Source organism: Rutidosis leptorrhynchoides, chromosome 4, assembly GCF_046630445.1.
Source record: "Rutidosis leptorrhynchoides isolate AG116_Rl617_1_P2 chromosome 4, CSIRO_AGI_Rlap_v1, whole genome shotgun sequence".
Taxonomy (NCBI): domain Eukaryota; kingdom Viridiplantae; phylum Streptophyta; class Magnoliopsida; order Asterales; family Asteraceae; genus Rutidosis; species Rutidosis leptorrhynchoides.
Window position 1 is genome coordinate 436300788 of NC_092336.1, and position 20896 is coordinate 436321683.

Genomic DNA, 20896 nt, shown 5'->3' on the forward strand with positions numbered 1-20896 from the left:
CTTATCTCTTTAACTAACTAGTTACCATATACAAGTAATACTTACAAGTCTTATGGGCTAATTAAGTCCATTTAATATGTAGGGTGGGCTTGTAAGCCCAAAGTCATAAGTCCATTACACTAATCAAAGCCCAAGTTCAATAATTCATAAGTTAAACCAATTAAAAGCCCAAGTAACTAACTAATCACCATAGTTAATTAAAATGATTAATAAAATTAATCATGAATGTAAATAATACTTAAAAATATTATTCGTACAAGTTTCGTGTGTCACAAAGACATTTCGGGCAATTAAAGTCAAGTTCGGGCAATCATGGCAACATGTAAATGTAATAACATACATTCGTTTAATCACACGTATTAATAATAACAATTATTAATAAATAAACGTTGGAAAATCCAAGGTCGTTACAACAAGCTATTGGACATTTAACATTTTTGGCTCACTATGGGGCCCCCCATCCCTCTTTCAGCTGAACACTCCCAAGGAGAGGGAGTGTTGGCTCACTTGCTCATTACTTTCACATTTTCATTTCAATCTCATCTAAACCTAATTTCTAATTTTTCTCTCAACCTCTCCTCTCCCTCCCTCCTTGGCCGTCACCTACCTCACCCATAAACATCATCATCTCTAACAATTAAGAGCTTGGATTATCAAATCAATTACATAAACGTGTTTCTCTCATCATTCTCTACGCAACCATATCTCTTGATTCTCGATTAGGGTATAAACCCTAACCCTAGATTTTGATTTTACTTATATTTTACTGATGTTGTATGTTATATTGATTGTATGATGATTATATGTTATTGTATTGTTGATAGTATGCGTAGAAATGCTCGTTAATTCATGTTTTCGGTTTGATTATTTTAGGACAGCAGCTTGTTTGATCATTTATGTAGACATAACTGATATAAAATTGAAATTAAAGTGTTTAGATGAGTTCCTCTCACTGAGACATTAATTTTAGACTCCGGATTCATGTTATTTCGATTCCCGGAGCTCTAGATATGATTAAAATGGTGTTTTATTGAAATTAAAATGTAAGAACAAATTGGTTCAGGTATGGTCCGACTTTGTGACCACTTTTGGAGTCTTTAGGGTGTACTAGTGTGTTAGGATTGATGATTGGATGAACTTTCATGTTCGAGTCATCGAAATTCGAGCCACGGATCACCCGTGATGATTAAAACATATTTTTGAATGGATTAAAGCTCCAAGTTGATTAATGGCTGTAGGTCACGACTTGGTGTCTGTTCTTGGGGTGTTCTTAAGCACACTAATGTGTTGGATGGGTTGGTTAGGAAAAGATATATATAAGACTCGCCGAAAACTGATTCCCGGGGCTCAAGTTATGACCCGATGAACTTTTAATTAAAACTTATGGTTATTAATTAAGACTTATGACATAAATAATGACTTTCATTATTAATAAATTACTTATGATATAAAAAGTAATTATTTTAATTTAAGACTTATGATATACATATTTATTATATCATTTATTAATTAATTATGATTTAATTAAACATTTAATTAAACTTATGATTAATAATACTTTTATTATTAATGAAAAATACTTATGGTAAGTATTAAACTTATATTATGAAATTATTATAATAAGACTTATAATAAGGATTAATTAATTATTTAATTATTATAAGGCTTAGTTGTTATTTAATTATAATTAAATTATTAAATACTTATGATTTAATAATTATAATTAGAAACTTATGATATGATTTATAATTCATTATTAATTAATAATACTTATGATATGATTAAAAATTATTATTAAATAATAATACTTATATTATGATTAATATTTAATTAATTAATTAAATACTTATGTTATATTAATTATATCATTTCAACTTACGTTAACTTTAATAATTCAATTTAATTTAATTAAACTTATGTTATGACATAATTATACATATATGACTTTAAATAACATTATAACTTATATTATTAATATAACTTATACCTTAAAATTCAATATTGACTATGTTTGACCAAGGTTGACTTTTGAGTTGACTTTCGGTTGACTTTGACTTTTAGTTGATGCTTCTGCCGTGTTAGAAGAGTCTGCATGCATTTGGGCAGATTTTGTTAAACACTTATGAAACTTTGAACTTGCATTCTATTTTTGAATAATTTAAACTTGTGGGTTTTGTTGACAATGTTTTAATGTCAACTTTGGTTATTAATATGTTGGGTTGTTCAAACTACATATTTTGGTATGTTTCCTTTTTGGGAAACTTTTGAAATAAAAAGAATGCAACGTTGTTTATTAAATTCATTTAAGTTCGATCAAGCTGTGGGACCAAGTGACGGAGCCGTTAAGTGTATTGACGGGGCCACCACAGTTGGTATCAGAGCCTTGGTTATAGGGAATTAGGCTGCATTGATTTCGTTACCCGAGTCAATAGGGTACATTAGTTCTAGTCTACAGCCCGGCCTATAATATATTATTATATGTGATTATTTGTATCGTATTGGTATGTATATTGTTATCATACATACATCTTTGTTATGTTCTGAATCCGGGAGGAACTCCCATTCCAATTTAAACGTATTCTCCGTCTCATGCGAGTTTATCTTTTATAAGAACACCTTGGTTAGTGAAACCGAGGGATGTCATTCTTGACTTCTGAAATTCTCGACATTTCTATGTCATCTTTTATGGTTATGTATATAACGTTTGAGTTATATTACGTGAGATGTCATTCTTGAATTTTAAAGGCTCGACATTTCAATGTCAGCTATTATGTTTAGGTATATAACATTCTTGTTATATTACGTGCCTTTGTGTCATTGTGCCTTTGTACTTTGGGTTGCGAATCGGAAACGTCATTCTTGACATTTTAAAATTCTTGATAATTCAAAGACATTTTTATGCCATCGTTACTCGTATTCATTACTTTTGATGTTTTTGTCTCTTGTGCTGTCCTTAGCACATTCTTCAAGAAATCCTTTTAGAGAAATTGTGTGAAAATTCGAAGTTGATCGCGTGTCCTGACCTCATGTAGTGCTATTGGAATGGAACTATGAATTAGTGAAATATAATGGCATCAGGCCAACGTGATTATATTACGTTAATTCATAAAGAAGTCCCAATATTGTGACATGAGGAATAGAAAGCGAGTCAAGGACATTTTTTACACTACTCATTCAGAAATTCCGATGTATTACATGGGTAGGAAAAATATTCATTACCTTATTTGTTGATATACGAGAAACTCGTTTTAACCAGATTATCTATCTCATGCTCTATCCTTCATAATTCTCTTGTTAGCAACAGCTTCGCTCGGGAACAGTTTTGGCCCAAGGACATATGTCCTGATAATAGCCAAAACGACATTTAATTCATTGATTTTCATGACCTCGTAACATTTGTTGGTCAATGTCGCACGACGATCCAAGTCCTCCACTCGATCTTCTACGATCTTACTTCAATTCGTAACCTCTGAAATACGAATACTCTGTTTATCGGAAATTTTTACACATTGGTTATTTGTGCGGTCCTCACGAGATTTGTGGACGAATGAAAGTAATGAAATTTTCTGTCACTTATGAAATTTATAAAATCATGTATGTACGTATAAAATCAAATGAATAAATTTATTTTTGCCTATTTTGGGTAGTACATGCTAAATTATACCTTCAAAAATTATTTTAAAACCACTCCTTTATTGAGTCGTTTAATTAAGTCAAATTATTTTATGTAAAATGGTACGCGTTGTACATACTTCTAAATTTACTAAGAACTTCGTTCCGTTTATGGGGTCACATCAGACGTTTAAAGCTTTTTCAAAACTTCTTTGATTGATTATATTTAAAATTTTCGCATTACTCTTCAGTGTGTTTGGATCACCGTTCTTCTCATCCTCCGTTTAAGGATGAAACTTACCATTAAGTTCGTTGATAAAAACTCTTACGCCACTTTGGATGGCGGTTTTATAAAATTGTCGGGAAGTCTCTGCGCTCATAAATTTTTTTCCCTCGTATGGTTGGATATGACCAAAACGCGGACCGATAAATCAGTTTTCTGAGGTACGTTCAGTGGTCACCCTGTTCTCAGGAAAGGCACTGGGTGGGTTTCTACCCCAACTGTCGTTATAGTTGGTATCATCGATAGATATTACACTAGACTGTTTGAGAAGTTTCTACTCTCGATATTCACGGCTTACCGCAACACCCTCGTAAACATCAATCCTATGATTAAATACTTTGAGTTGCACGAAATCATTTTTGGAGATTCATCTCACCTGGAGAAGACTATTCTTTATAACCCATGATTCACGTTCCTTTTCATCCGCACATAAATTGAAGAATAAGGATGAACCCTAGATTGACTTGCTCATTGTGCGAGGAGTTCACTCTCGATGAAAGATCGCACCTTTCGTACGTCTTCCTTTCGAAAATGTAATGAAAATTTACTTTGAAGTCCATGATCCTCGTTATCCCCTTTGACGGTATTGCCTTAAACGTCTATACCACTGATATAGCTACTCTTTATATTTCTTCATTCGTTGGTTGCAACTATATCTCATTCATCATAGTTCATTCCCATGGAGAGCTCCTGTTCTGTTTGTTAAAAAGAAGGATGGTTCCTTCCGTATGTGTATTTATTATCGCGAGTTGAACAAGCTTACAGTTAAAAACCGTTACCCTCTTCCAAGAATTGATGATCTGTTCGATCAGCTTCAAGGTTCATCTGTTTATTCTAAGATCAATCTTCATTCCGGTTATCATCAACTGCGTGTTAAAGAATCTGATGTTCCGAAAACCGCATTCCATACCCGTTATGGTCACTACGAATTCCTTGTTATGCCATTCGGATTAACAAACGCACCTGATGTGTTCATGGGCCTCATGAACCGTGTGTGTAGACCCTATCTGGATAAATTCGTTATTGTTTTCATCGACGACATCCTTATTTATTCCAAGAGTGATAAAGAACGTGAAGGACATTTGAAGTTGGTGCTTGATCTGTTGAGGAAAGAAGAATTGTACGCTAAGTTCTCTAAGTGTGCTTTCTGGTTAAGAGAAGTTCAATTCCTTGGATATATTGTTAGTAAACAAGGAATATAGGTTAATCCTGCCAAGATTGAGGCAATTGAGAAGTGGGAAATTCCGAAGACTCCTACTCAGATTCGTCAGTTTCTAAGGTTGGCAGGTTACTATAGAAGGTTCATTCAAGATTTCTCTCGTATAGCGAAACCTCTGACTGCTTTAACGCACAAGGGGAAAAAGTATGAGTGGAAGGATGAACAAAAGACTGCTTTTCAAACTCTGAAGAAGAAGTTGACTACAGCTCCGATATTGTCGCTACCTGAGGGTAATGATGATTTTGTTGTTTATTGTGATGCTTCGCATCAGGGCTTTCTGTGACAACCGGGAAATTTCCAACCAAATTTAAACTTTATGTTTATATTATTCCGACATGATAAGCAAAGTTTGTTAAGTTAAATCTCAAGAATTTTAAACTATGTTCATACATTCATTATAACCTCGACCAAATTCTGACGATTTACGAACCATTATATATAAATAGATATATATATATGTATATATATATTATAACTTGAGAATATTAATAAAGTATTAAATGTATAATACTTTACACGAACGTATTTGTTTTAATATGTTTATCAATGGAATTAGAAGATAATATCAAATGATTGATTTATCAGATACATTGTGATATGATTACGGGTCCATGTTATGAGGTGATGTGGTAGCGTGGGGGTACGTGATAGTACTATATTTTACTACGAAATACGTTACAAATTACACAAGTTTTAATTATTTATTTACAAATGGGATATACCTAAACCTTGCTACAACACTATAGGCAGTGTACCTAATCGTAGAGTAGTATAGTTTTTAGTAAGTCCGGTTCGTTCCACAGGGAGCGGGCTTATTGCACACTATATTTTTAAACAACTATATTTGTACAAAATATATATAATTATATATAATAATATATAAAAGGGGGTTTACCGTTTAATGACCGGTTTGTCGATTTATATTTTAAGCGAAGCGTATAGTAAATGACGATATTTAAATAACAATATAAAATAAATAACAATAATTGAAATGACAATAAATAAAAGTACGAGGAAAAATGAAATAAAATATATTATGCTTATTTAAACTTTCGTAACCATGATGTTTGACGTTTTGATTTTAATTTATTGTCCTGGGCTAATTGTCCTTTGTCCTGGATGTATTTGAAACCTATCTGGTTTTTTGTCCATAATAGTTCATCGGTCATAATTATAAACTGCTCGGCAAATTTAACCTTATACCCGAAGTCAAATATTCCAACTAACTGGGGATTCGAACTGTAACAAGGTCTTAATACTTTGCTTAATGAATACACCAGGTTATCGACTGTGTGTAAACCAAGGTTTTAATACTTTGTTAACAATTACACCAATTACCCTTGAATGTAATCCACCCCTGTTTTAATGAGTCCATTGACTATTAATCCATCCCCGTGTCCGGTCAAATGAACAATAATTCGTACTTATAAATATCCCGCCCATCGTGTCCGATTAAGCGTATGTGGTTATATATAGATACTTCAAATCATAACCTTTATATTAAATTAACGAGGTATCGTTAATTTAATATAAAGCCCATTAATAGCCGATAGTCTAATTTCCACAAGTGTCGTTCTTTTGTCCAAACCCCAATTATGGTACAAAACCCAATTACCCCGTCTTTAATATTTAGTCCAACATCATGATTACTTTGGCTCAAATAAGCATAATAATAACTTAAGTACGAGACATTAATTTAAAAAGGAGAACATAGCTTACATTGATTATTTATCGCGTAGTGTTACACGGACAGAGCTCCGACTTTAAAAACCCGTAAAAATAACTTTTACATAACCCAAACTAATCTAATATAACACTAATCTATACTATATATACATATATATATATTTATTTATATTATATTAGGGAGTATTATTATTATTATCTTTTTATTTACACGCAGAATTCGTGAGCTTTTATAGGAGTTTTGATTTCTGACAGCTCCGCGAGTCGTGGAGTTTTTAGCCTTCAAACTCCGCGAGTCGCGGAGTTTGAAAATCCAGCTCAGGATCATTTGTCTCATAGCTTGTCGACATAATTTTTAAATATATATAATATATAAATAATTTATATAATTATTTAAATATTATATTATATTCTTGTGCATAGTTGACTTGTAATTTTTGGTCCGTTGCGTCGGGCGTTGATAGTTGACTCATGTCCCGGTTCCGGATTTTCGAACGTCCTTGCGTACAATTTAATATCTTGTACTTTGCGTTTTGTAACTTGTACTCTTGTCATTTTTAGACGTTTTTCATCAATAAATTGAACCTTTTGAATTGTATCTTGAACATTTGAGCTTTTTGGACGTTTGTGTCTTCAAATCTTCGTTTTCGCCTTTTGTCTTCGCACTTATTTATTTAAACAATTACAATGAAAATATAATACAATTACATATGAAAACCTATTATTTAGGAGGGATATTGCAATGAAATATATGTTCCTTTTTAGCCTTATCAAATATCCCCACACTTGAGCGTTGCTTGTCCTCAAGCAATACAGAATTTGAAATAAAAACATACATGAATCACTTTTTTATTCATCACACTTTGTACATCAGTGATTTTGATATGGTGGTATAAACAATGATAGTAACGATAGAACCATGGTTAAAGGTGGGTGTGTCATCCACAGTTGCCTCGGGTTTAGGTCAACGACACTTGCAATCAAATAGCCGATTTACTTTCGATTCCCAAAGCAAAGTGCACCTTTGAAGGTTTACAGTCCCACATGACTATGAAAATTTAGATCCGTTAGGAAATTGGATCTTTATGAAAACATTTGATCTTTTAAAAATTCAATCTAGCTTTTACCCTAGACACGTTTTCCGGAATAACCCTTCACCGGTGTTTGCAAAATATTTTTGTGGGTTGTGTGGGTTTCAGATTTGAAAATTTTAGCTCAACACTTGTGGTTTTGTGTCACCCACTTGCTAACCTTGTATTAGGAAAGCAACACGTCCAGTATACTTGCTCCGTATATTACCTTTCGATAAACTACCGTCCGGTTGTAAAGGAAAGCGATGAACAAGAAACTGTTAAGGCAATGTCCCGTGACTTGCTTTTAATTATGGTCTATAACGTGTCGGACGCAATTACTATCCTTTGTAGGAGCAATAGTAAAGCTCACCCTTATAATTTTCCGATCTGGCACAAGGTCCTGTCTTTGACCATGCTATGCAACCACCGTTCTTACGGTTGACACCCGATTTGGTTCAGGTGACCTAATGAATTCCAGGTGAATTCCTAGGATTTTACGTTCAATGGTAATGAACGCATTGAAAATAGGTTTTCAGAAAACAAATCGGTTTTAATTTTGATCAAAATATTTTCTCGTTCAAGCTCGAGTTTAGATATCATTGAATTCCATGAGTTTGAATTCTCAATCTTTAAGGTCAATCTCAAGGATTGAGTAATATCAGGCTTAAAAGCTGATTTTTAATCTTTAAGGAGATTATCCTTTCTGGGGATCTGATTCATTAGTCTTATCAAGCTAATTTGCACGGTGCCCTCCCCATTTTACGAGACAGATCCTCTCATAGTTAGGATAAGTCTGACCACTTGGCGACCCTGTTTGATGCTGAGGTCCGTGGATTTCCTGCTGATTTTAGAGATGACTTTTCTAGATTTTTCGTCAACCTACAGCTGGTCTGGACGACAACTTCTTGACCTAAACCAAGAAGCGCGTGTCTTTTTCGGAAGACTTTACTTCCTCTTAATGATGGAATTGATTCATCGTGTAGATCCATCTTTTCTTTTCTTTCATCGGGTAAAACAGTTAATTTAGTCCAAAACAAAAGCACCTGCAATAAACTTTACAGAAACATGTGATAGATAGTTTTTAATTGAATAACTTGGTACATTCTCCCCACACTTAGTTTCTTTCTTTGCCTTTTTATCCTCCTTTATTCCATTTTAAATGAATTCAAGCGTTTTAGGGTGTTTCTCAATTTATGTCCTTTCCGAGGTAACGATAATTTCGGTATTAACACCTAGTTTTCACCGTTCATAAATATATATAAACATGATTTTAAATTCATTTAGTTGAAAATTTTTCAAATTTTCATAAAATTTGGCAAATAAACCAAGTATAAACCCGAAAGAATTTATAACCCTTCCCCACACTTAAGATCATGCAATGCCCTCATTTGCATGAAATCAGACTCTAATTATAAATTTATGAGGGTGATTAGTGTAGAAAAGTGATTGAAAATACCCAGTTTGTAATTACAAAGTTCGTCGAATGATAGATGGTGCGTCTCATCGTTTATTCTTTCTTGTTTTATCACACATGTTTTTCTTCAAAAATGGCTGCTTTTATGAACTGTTTACTAATCTTTGAAAATGCGTCTTTTACCCTAACTTATCATGCATTTTTGTTAACGAGTTATGCTCTAACCCGAACCCCTAATTTAACGTTAAGTGGGGTTAGACTTCCCCACACTTAGCTGACGAGATGTGAAGTCGGTAGAATAAGTTCCACGAATTAAAATAGTGAGCCAGTTATTTACATCTCGGGTGGTATATATTATATAAATGGGTTTAAAGTTTAGACCCACCCGAATATCACTACTTAATTCTTTTTTAATTGTAGCTTTTAGTAAATAGATATGTCTCTTTTCTGGTTCTTGGTCAAATGGATCGATATACATCGACATACATATTATAGGGCGAACAATTCCTAACATTTCCTTCCTTTTATTCTCGAGATCAAAGTTTTCACCTCTATTACCCGATTGGGTGAAATCCGAGGTGTCATTATCTATTACAGCTTGTAGTTCATCTTTGGTAGATGACTCGTCTATTGAGAATATTGGGTTAGAAGGTTGTGGAATGGTGAAGTTAGGTTTGGCCTCGGGGGTAAAATTTTCAACGTTATCGTATTCCCAAGAGTACCAATTTGTCACCCTTACTTCTTCTTTATCCATTGATGGATCGATGATTTCGTCGGTAGAGGCTAATGTGTCGATATGTTGTGAAATTGGTAAAACTGAATAAAAAGTATCATCGGTATAATTGGTGATTTCGGAGCTCTCGAATTCATCAAAATTCGATGATATGAGATTTTCTTGCACACGACTCCTCAGATCAACAAGTGTGTAGTCTGATAGAGTTTCAGCTTGCCGGTTTACAAACTCTCTCATTTGTTCATTTTGAGCATTGAGTTCTTCGAGTTTGATTTTCATATTGTCTAATAAATTTTCAGACACGTAATTTTCCTCGTCTACTGGTTGTTGAGTTTGGATATATTCTTGGGAATAATCCCAATTTGAATTGTATTCTTCATAATCATTCCATTCAGGTTCCGTGGGTGCGTAATTTTTCATAGGAACGTAATAATAACATTCCCATGTTGAGTGATAATCTCCACAGATTTCACAACCAGTTATTGTTTCGTCATTCGTGATCCAAGATTGACCGAACGAATTGTCATCAACACTCGTTTGAGAGTATTGATTTAATTGATTTTGGATATCAAAAAGGGTTTCCATAGCCTTGTTTTCAAAATTTTCCATTTTATTGCGATGGCCAAATTTTAGCTACAATGTGGTGCATTTACTAATTATCCTATTAGTTATAAAAATAGAAAAACTTATATAAGTTGTCCAATTAATAGACTTTTCTGCTTTTGCCCACGTTTCGAATAGCCAAAAGATGCAGCAGGGAGCCAGAACCCTTTAAATCGGAAGCTCACAACTCAGCCACTAACAAATCCAACTATTACTACGAAGCAGAAAATTGTCAACGTCCATTAATTTAACCACTTAAATAATTTTTCTTTCTGTTTGAGATATTAGATAAGAAATATAGAAAATTTCTAAGTCCTAAAAACTAAAGCGTCGAGAAATAAGAAAGAAAAAGAATGCGCGTCGAAAAATAAAAATAAGAAAATAGCGCGTCGTAACTTAAAAAGGAATTAAAAACTAAGAATTAAAAGTTGCGTCTAAAAATATTAAAGCTTAAAAGAAAGACTATATCCCAAATGGTAATAACTTAAAAAGGTACTAAAATATAAAAACGGCGTCGCAAAATTCTAAAGCACCTAAATCTTAGTCTAAAGAAAAAGCACTTAAGGGATTTTACGGCAAAGCCTAAAAATCTAGAAGTAAAAATAACTATGGTAAAAACTAAGTTTAAAACTAAATATGAGCTAAAAATACAAATATTACGCTAAAACGATTAAAAAGGGACAAAATATAAAAATATACAAAAAGTTGTAAAAAGTACAATTTTTATAAAAATATTATTTTTATATTATTTATTTATTAAAACTATTAATTTTACATATAATAAAACTAATTAAAATTTAAAATACAATTTAATTAAAAAAAACTTAAACTAATTATAATAATTAAACTAATTAGGGTTTATTAATAATAATAATAATAAAATCCGTAATTAATGTGAAATTAGGGTTCTGTCATGTGTGTCAGAGTGTCTCCGCGAGTCGCGGTATTTCAAGCAGCAAACCCCGCGAGTCGCGGGGTTCCAAAATTCAACTATGGTACAGTTTTTAATTTGACGTGTTTTTTTTTATATTTTTCTGTTTTAAAATCTAAATATTTATATAATAAAAACTTATATTTAAAAATTAAAATAAAAATAGAACTACTTTATAATTTTATAAATAAAAATCGTAAAACTAGATTTATATATATTTTTTATTTTTTATTTTTTTTTCGGTTTTTTTTTTTTTTTAAATTTGATATTGTTTTTCTAAAAATATATTTATACAAATATATATTACAAATATAGCGTTTCGCCAAGTCCCCGGCAGCGGCGCCAAAAACTTGATGTGGTAGCGTGGGGGTACGTGATAGTACTATATTTTACTACGAAATACGTTACAAATTACACAAGTTTTAATTATTTATTTACAAATGGGATATACCTAAACCTTGCTACAACACTATAGGCAGTGTACCTAATCGTAGAGTAGTATAGTTTTTAGTAAGTCCGGTTCGTTCCACAGGGAGCGGGCTTATTGCACACTATATTTTTAAACAACTATATTTGTACAAAATATATATAATTATATATAATAATATATAAAAGGGGGTTTACCGTTTAATGACCGGTTTGTCGATTTATATTTTAAGCGAAGCGTATAGTAAATGACGATATTTAAATAACAATATAAAATAAATAACAATAATTGAAATGACAATAAATAAAAGTACGAGGAAAAATGAAATAAAATATATTATGCTTATTTAAACTTCCGTAACCATGATGTTTGACGTTTTGATTTTAATTTATTGTCCTTTGTCCTGGATGTATTTGAAACCTATCTGGTTTTTTGTCCATAATAGTTCATCGGTCATAATTATAAACTGCTCGGCAAATTTAACCTTATACCCGAAGTCAAATATTCCAACTAACTGGGGATTCGAACTGTAACAAGGTCTTAATACTTTGCTTAATGAATACACCAGGTTATCGACTGTGTGTAAACCAAGGTTTTAATACTTTGTTAACAATTACACCAATTACCCTTGAATGTAATCCACCCCTGTTTTAATGAGTCCATTGACTATTAATCCATCCCCGTGTCCGGTCAAATGAACAATAATTCGTACTTATAAATATCCCGCCCATCGTGTCCGATTAAGCGTATGTGGTTATATATAGATACTTCAAATCATAACCTTTATATTAAATTAACGAGGTATCGTTAATTTAATATAAAGCCCATTAATAGCCCATAGTCTAATTTCCACAAGTGTCGTTCTTTTGTCCAAACCCCAATTATGGTACAAAACCCAATTACCCCGTCTTTAATATTTAGTCCAACATCATGATTACTTTGGCTCAAATAAGCATAATAATAACTTAAGTACGAGACATTAATTTAAAAAGGAGAACATAGCTTACATTGATTATTTATCACGTAGTGTTACACGGACAGAGCTCCGACTTTAAAAACCCGTAAAAATAACTTTTACATAACCCAAACTAATCTAATATAACACTAATCTATACTATATATACATATATATATTTATTTATATTATATTAGGGAGTATTATTATTATTATCTTTTTATTTACACGCAGAATTCGTGAGCTTTTATAGGAGTTTTGATTTCTGACAGCTCCGCGAGTCGTGGAGTTTTTAGCCTTCAAACTCCGCGAGTCGCGGAGTTTGAAAATCCAGCTCAGGATCATTTGTCTCATAGCTTGTCGACATAATTTTTAAATATATATAATATATAAATAATTTATATAATTATTTAAATATTATATTATATTCTTGTGCATAGTTGACTTGTAATTTTTGGTCCGTTGCGTCGGGCGTTGATAGTTGACTCATGTCCCGGTTCCGGATTTTCGAACGTCCTTGCGTACAATTTAATATCTTGTACTTTGCGTTTTGTAACTTGTACTCTTGTCATTTTTAGACGTTTTTCATCAATAAATTGAACCTTTTGAATTGTATCTTGAACATTTGAGCTTTTTGGACGTTTGTGTCTTCAAATCTTCATTTTCGCCTTTTGTCTTCGCACTTATTTATTTAAACAATTACAATGAAAATATAATACAATTACATATGAAAACCTATTATTTAGGAGGGATATTGCTATGAAATATATGTTCCTTTTTAGCCTTATCATGAGGTCCACTGTGATTTAAGAAATCTATTCTTTTTGACAACATTCGGAAAATGGTAAAGTGATTTATAAGTAAGAACGTGGAGTGTAAATAACTTAGATGTTGGATATCGACAAGTTAAGTAACTCGACATTTTTCATTAAGATGATTTCATACGTTTATTTAACCTTTGGACTTTATCCCATGCTTCACCAACAGACTGTAATTTAAAAACTTGAAACCTATTATGAATATATATGATTCTACTTTTCTAAAACGTTTTATGATATAACGATTTCCATTATTTTAACCTTTAAGCAAAATGATTCTTAAATATATTTAGTTTTGGAAAACAAAATTATCATATTTATTTGATTTAGTTTCAAACGTACAAAAACGTTTTCAGTTTAAAAAGAACTTTATTATTAAAACGTATATAACTTTTATAAATATCTAGAACCACTTTTGACAACTCATTACTTAACCAGTATGATAAAGATAATGATATTTATATTTTATTTTATTAAATATATATAACGATTTAAATTAATATTATATATATTTATACGCGTATTATACGTACATAGTTTTATACTTTTACTATACTTAAACTTTACCTTTACTTTATTTTTACTTTACTTTAACTTTAATAATTCACTTTAATAATTCATACTTTAATAATTCACTTTAATAATTCATACTTTAATAATTCACTTTAATAATTCATACTTTAATAATTCACTTTAATAATTCATACTTTAATAATTCACTTTAATAATTTATAATTTAATAATTCACTTTAATAATTCAAAAATCTATTATAAATAGAATTCAATAGGTTTTATTATTTCATAGAAACTTGAAAATATTTTTCTCTAAACTCTCTCAATCGATTTACATATATATATATATATATATATATATATATATATATATATATATATATATATATATATATATATATATATATATATACTCCGTATTATTTCAAGATATTATTAATATACATAAAATATTACGACGGAGTGCTGTCAGAGTGATTTTGAAATTGTTTTTCGAACGGGATAGAGCTAAGGAAATTATGAGTTATAGCTATGGAGGTTATGGGTATGGTTCGGGAGTATTGCTCGTGAGTCAAACTAGTGTTTATCATCCCCGTTGCGTCTACGTACTTTTCCTGCAATATTGAATCTCAATATTGATACGTTCGTGAATCCAAGGCCAACCTTGCACTTGTTCAATGACGTCATATGTATTTTTACTACAAAATACAGTATTGTGAGTTTCATTTGCTCCCTTTTTAAATGCTTTTGCAATATATATATATATATATATATATATATATTTTTGGGATTGAGAATACATGCGCTATTTTATCAATGTTTGACGAAATAGACACAAGTACTTAAAACTACATTGTATGGTTGGATTATTAAACCGAATATCGCCCCTTCAAGTCTGGTAACCTAAGAATTAGGGAAATGACCCCTAATTGACACGAATCCTAAAGATAGATCTATGGGCCTAACAAACCCCATTCTGAAATTTGGAATGCTTTAGTACTTCGATTTAAAAAGGTGATTGCGATTGCCGTTATATAGCATACTTGCGAGTATGCGGGGGATATTCTATATGCATTATGTTAATGTCGGTTACCAGGTGTTCATCATATGAATGATTTTTATTACACTTTTGAGTGTAATGTTATTTATGAAAAATGAGAATCTTGTGGTCTATTAAAATTATGGAATTGATGGATTATGATAAACTAATGAACTCACCAACCTTTTGGTTGACACTTTAAAGCATGTTTATTCTCAGGTATTAAAAACTCTTCCGCTGTGCATTAGCTCATTTTAAGGATATTACTTGGAGTCATTCATGGCATATTTCGAAAGACGTTGCATTCGAGTCATTGAGTTCATCAAGATTATTATTAAGTCAATTATAGTTGGATGTATTATGAAATGGTATGCATGCTGTCAACTTTAGATGTAAAGAAAGTTTATCTTTTAAAAATGAATGCAATGTTTGTAAAATGTATCATATAGAGGTCAAATACCTCACGATGTAATCAACTATTGTGAATCGTTTATAATGTATATGAACGGGTCCTTTCACTTTGGTTGTGTTTTGATGCAACAAAATAAAGTTATTACGTACGCGTCACGTCAGTTGAAGATTCACGAGCAGAATTACACAACCCATGATTTAGAGTTGGGAGCTGTTGTGTTTGCGCTTAAGATTTGGAGACATTATCTTTATGGGGTCAAAAGTACAGTGTACACTGATCACAAAAGTCTTCAACATATCCTTGATCAGAAACAGTTGAATATGAGACAACGAAGATGGGTTGAGACATTGAATGATTATGATTGTGAACTTTTATAGCATCCGGGAAAGGCCAATGTTGTAGCTGATGCGTTAAGTCTTAAAGCAAGGGCTGAACCTTGCAGGTTTAGAGCCTTGAATATGACAATTCGAATAAACCTCGCAAGGCAGATTCTTGAGGCACAACAAGAAGCCTTGAAGGAGGAGAATTTTGTGAACGAGAAAGTCAGAGGCATGGCCAAGAAGTTTGAGGTATGAACTGATGGTACTAGGTACTTTGCGGGACGTCTTTGGGTTCCGAAATTTGGTGATCTACGATAACTTTTTTTAGATGAGGCTCATAAGTCTAGGTACTCTATTCATCCTGGTTCAGGAAAGATGTATCATGATCTTAAGGAACTGTATTGGTGGCCTAATTTGAAAGCTTATGGGGCTACGTATGTGGCTAAGTGTTTGACCTGTGCTAAGGTTAAAGCCGAACATCAGAAACCATCCGGACTCTTGGTGCAACCTGAGATTCCCGAGTGGAAGTGGGAAGGTATTACGATGGATTTTATTACCAAGTTACCGAGAGTTGCGGGTGGCTATGATACCATTTGGGTGATTGTAGATCGACTCACTAAGTCAGCTCACTTTTTTTCTGATTAAGGAAACAGATTCGATGGAGAAGCTTACTCGTTTGTATTTGAAGGAGATTGTTTCTAGACATGGTGTTCATATATCTATTATTTCAGACCGAGACAGTCGATTTATATCGAGGTTTTGGCAATCTTTACAGGAGACTTTGGGAACTAAGTTGGATATGAGCACCGCTTATCATCCGCAGACGGATGGTCAGAGTGAAAGGATCATTCAAACGCTAGAAGACATGTTACGAGCGTGTGTTTTTGGTAATGGGTGGGATAGATATTTTCCACTAGCTGAATTTTCTTATAATAACAGTTATCATGCAATTATTAAGGCCGCACCATTCGAAGCTATGTATGGTAGAAAGTGTAGGTCTCCTATCTGTTGGAATGAGGTTGGGGATGCTCAACTCACAGGCCCCTAAATTATCCATGAGACTACCGAGAAAATCGTACAGATTAAAGAGAGATTGAGAACTGATAGAAGTAGGCAAAAGAGTTATGCCGAGTTTAGAAGATAGATGTAGAAATTTAGGTTGGTGACCGTGTTATGTTAAAGGTATCGCCTTGGAAAGGTGTGGTACGTTTTGGCAAGAGGGGAAAGTTGAATCCTCGTTTTGTTGGACCGTTTGAGATTATCGAGAGAGTTAGACCCGTGGCTTATCGTTTAAAATTATAACACCCCTCCAAATTTGCATCTGACGGCGCATTAATCCAGGTCCTTACGCCCTCTATATGAGACATTTAAAGCAATCACATTTAATTTTATTAAAAGTTGACTTTCAAAAACATAAGTCAATAATCCCAACAAGAAACATTGTTGTGATCGTAACTACAAGCCAACAGTATTTAAACAGTTATAAAAGTTTTAAATGTGAAAGTAAATAATGTTCTTTAATCAAATGCTGACTCCACAGCCAGACATGCAGCAAACACAGCGGAAGCCTACCTCTTAAGGACCTGAGAATAAAAACACGCAAAAATAGGTCAACAAATAATGTTGGTGAATCTACAAGTTTAAAGCAATGTAGCAGTATCTGAAAAACAGTTATCAGAAAAATAGTATAGTATCCTTGACCACGAGATTTTAACGTTTGCATAATCTGAGCACCTGAATACTAGCAATGACCCGAGTATAGAAGCCACTATACCCGCCTTTACCTCCTAAAATGTTATACACTTGTTCAAGCGTATCTAATGTTCAAAATAAATGCACCACAGTTATTATAGCGGGTGAGGTTGTTGTAGTGACCCGAACTTTTCCATGTTTATATATATATATATATATTAAATGAAATTGTTATTTACATGATTAAGTGTTTCCAACATATTAAGCAATCAAATTTGTTAAGACTTGATTAATTGAAATAGGTTTCATATAGACAATTGACCACCCAAGTTGACCGGTGATTCACGAACGTTAAAACTTGTAAAAACTATATGATGACATATATATGGTTATATATATAGTTAACATGATATTATGATAAGTAAACATATCATTAAATATATTAATAATGAACTACATATGTAAAAACAAGACTACTAACTTAATGATTTTGAAACGAGACATATATGTAACGATTATCATTGTAACGACATTTAATGTATATATATCATATTAAGAGATATTCGTACATCATAATATCATGATAATATAATAATTTAAAGTCTCATTTGATATTATAAACATTGGGTTAACAACATTTTACAAGATCGTTAACCTAAAGGTTTCAAAACAGCACTTACATGTAACGACTAACGATGACTTAATGACTCAGTTAAAATGTATATACATGTAGTGTTTTAATATGTATTCATACACTTTTGAAAGACTTCAAGACACTTATCAAAATACTTCTACTTAACAAAAATGCTTACAATTACATCCTCGTTCAGTTTCATCAACAATTCTACTCGTATGCACCTGTATTCGTACTCGTACAATACACAGCTTTTAGCAGCCCATGTGAGTCACCTAACACATATGGGAACCATCATTTGGCAACTAGCATTAAATATCTCATAAAATTACAAAAATATGAGTAATCATTCATGACTTATTTACATGAAAACAAAATTACATATCCTTTATATCTAATCCATACACCAACGACCAAAAATACCTACAAACACTTTCATTCTTCAATTTTCTTCATCTAATTGATCTCTCTCAAGTTCTATCTTCAAGTTCTAAGTGTTCTTCATAAATTCTACAAGTTCTAGTTTCATAAAATCAATAATACTTCCAAGTTTGCTAGCTTACTTCCAATCTTGTAGAGTAATCATCCAACCTCAAGAAATCTTTCTTATTTACAGTAAGATATCTTTCTAATACAAGGTAATATTCATATTCAAACTTTGATTCAATTTCTATAACTATAACAATCTTATTTCGAGTGAAAATCTTACTTGAACTGTTTTCGTGTCATGATTCTGCTTCAAGAACTTTCAAGCCATCCAAGGATCCTTTGAAGCTAGATCTATTTTTCTCATTTCCAGTAGCTTTATCCAGAAAACTTGAGGTAGTAATGATATTCATAACATCATTCGATTCATACATATAAAGCTATCTTATTCGAAGGTTTAAACTTGTAATCACTAGAACATAGTTTAGTTAATTCTAAACTTTTTCGCAAACAAAAGTTAATCCTTCTAACTTGACTTTTAAAATCAACTAAACACATGTTCTATATCTATATGATATGCTAACTTAATGATTTAAAACCTGGAAACACGAAAAACACCGTAAAACCGGATTTACGCCGTCGTAGTAACACCGCGGGCTGTTTTGGGTTAGTTAATTAAAAACTATGATAAACTTTGATTTAAAAGTTTATCTTCTGGGAAAATGATTTTTCTTATGAACATGAAACTATTTCCAAAAATCATGGTTAAACTCAAAGTGGAAGTATGTTTTCTAAAATGGTCATCTAGACGTCGTTCTTTCGACTGAAATGACTACCTTTACAAAAACGAATTGTAACTTATATTTCTGACTATAAACCTATACTTTTTCTGTTTAGATTCATAAAATAGAGTTCAATATGAAACCATAGCAATTTGATTCACTCAAAACGGATTTAAAATGAAGAAGTTATGGGTAAAATAAGATTGGATAATTTTTCTTGTTGTAGCAACGTGAAAATTGGTAACAAATCTATATTAATCTTATCCTAGCTAACTTATATTGTATTATACATGTATTCTAATATATTATGTAATCTTGGGATACCATAGACACGTATGCAAATGTTTTGACATATCATATCGACCCATGTGTATATATTATTTGGAACAACCATAGACACTCTATATGCAGTAATGTGGGAGTTAGCTATACAGGGTTGAGGTTGATTCTAAAAATATATATACTTTGAGTTGTGATCTAGCCTGAGACGTGTATACACTGGGTCGTGGATTGATTCAAGATAATATATATATCAATTTTTTTCTGTACATCTAACGTTGGATAACTAGTTGTAGGTTACTAACGAGGACAGCTGACTTAATAAACTTAAAACATCAAAATGTATTAAAAGTGTTGTAAATATATTTTGAATATACTTTGATATATATGTACATATTTGTTATAGGTTCGTGAATCGACCAGTGGCCAAGTCTTACTTCCCGACGAAGTAAAAATCTGTGAAAGTGAGTTATAGTCCCACTTTTAAAATCTAATATTTTTGGGATGAGAATACATGCAGGTTTTATAAATGATTTACAAAATAGACACAAGTACGTGAAACTACATTCTATGGTTGAATTATCGAAATCGAATATTTTTATTAAGTCTGGTAATCTAAGAATTAGGGAACAGACACCCTAATTGACGCGAATCCTAAAGATAGATCTATTGGGCCTAACAAACCCCATCTAAAGTACCGGATGCTTTAGTACTTCGAAATTTATATCATATCCGAAGGGTGTTCGGGAATGATGGGGATATTCTTATATATGCATCTTGTTAATGTCGGTTACCAGGTGTTCACCATATGAATGATTTTTATCTCTATGTATGGGATGTATATTGAAATATGAAATCTTGTGGTCTATTGTTACGATTTGATATATATATATATATATATATATATATATATATATATATATATATATATATATATATATAGGTTAAACCTATAACTCACTAACATTTTTGTTGACGTTTAAAGCATGTTTATTTTCAGGTGAATATTAAGAGCTTCCGCTATTGCATACTAAAATAAGGACAA